This window comes from Aplysia californica, unplaced genomic scaffold (genome assembly GCF_000002075.1).
Source record: "Aplysia californica isolate F4 #8 unplaced genomic scaffold, AplCal3.0 scaffold00112, whole genome shotgun sequence".
Taxonomy (NCBI): Eukaryota; Metazoa; Mollusca; class Gastropoda; order Aplysiida; family Aplysiidae; genus Aplysia; species Aplysia californica.
In genome coordinates this window covers 738,646-739,646 of record NW_004797382.1, presented here as the reverse complement: position 1 = coordinate 739,646, position 1,001 = coordinate 738,646, and positions in this window count along the sequence as shown.

Here is a 1,001-nt window from a genome sequence, read left to right as displayed (position 1 = left end):
ACAAAAAAAAAAGAAAAAAAAAGAAAGCAAGACAAAATCTTTATGCGGTACTTTGCATGCTTTCGACCCTCAAACATTTGCACCATTTTCAGTTTCGTTCATAAGTTCGGTGTCCTGTCGTGCCACTGTTTAAGTGCTTTACTATCTTAAAGCTTCATAATTTTTTTAAAAAATGTGGCACATCGGCTTACGCCATGAAACATTTTGTCTTAAAAACGAGAAGCTGTATTTTAAATGCTGTTTTCATTGGGTATTTCTCTTTCATACACACCCACACACACTTACGCGAAATTGCACTCGTTCTCTGTCACTCACTCACTCACTCTCCCTCACTCTCTTTCTCTCTCGTTCACTCTGTCTCTGTCTCTCTGTCTCTCTGTCTCTCTGTCTCTCTGTCTCTCTGTCTCTCTGTCTCTCTCTCTCTCTCTCTCTCTCTCTCTCTCTCTCTTACTCCCCCCTTTCTATCTCTATTTTATCCTGTTATCTGTGGGTGCCACGTTCAGTCGGTTTGTCGATTTGCACAGAAGACATAAGTTCGATTGTCGAAAGTGGTTTTTAAAATTTGTTTTCGTTTTCTTTTTTTTTTTTTTGGTCTTAAATTCTCGAAAATCTAGGAGTGGCAGGCGCAGAAAGCAAAATAAATTAATCTTTAGAAATATTGGAAGTCATGCGGATTATGTGCCGGATAAAACGATGGAAGTGATTAGAAATGCAATGTGTGAGGGAGCAATGAATCATTCTCTTTCTCCCCACCCGAGATAGTAAGGGATTACAGGGATGAGCAGAATCTACGTGGTCCCGGCGAAAGATAGATGTGGCAAAATGCTATACATTCTACTTTGTCAGGATTTTCAAAGCTCAAAAAGAAAAGTATGTTCGGATACACAATACATCATTCATGAGGTTGTACTATGTTTTGTAGAATGGAAGGGTGGGTACAAGCAAACAGTGAGGGAGAAGGGACAGTGGGAGTGGGTGAGAGAGAGAGAGAGAGAGAGAGA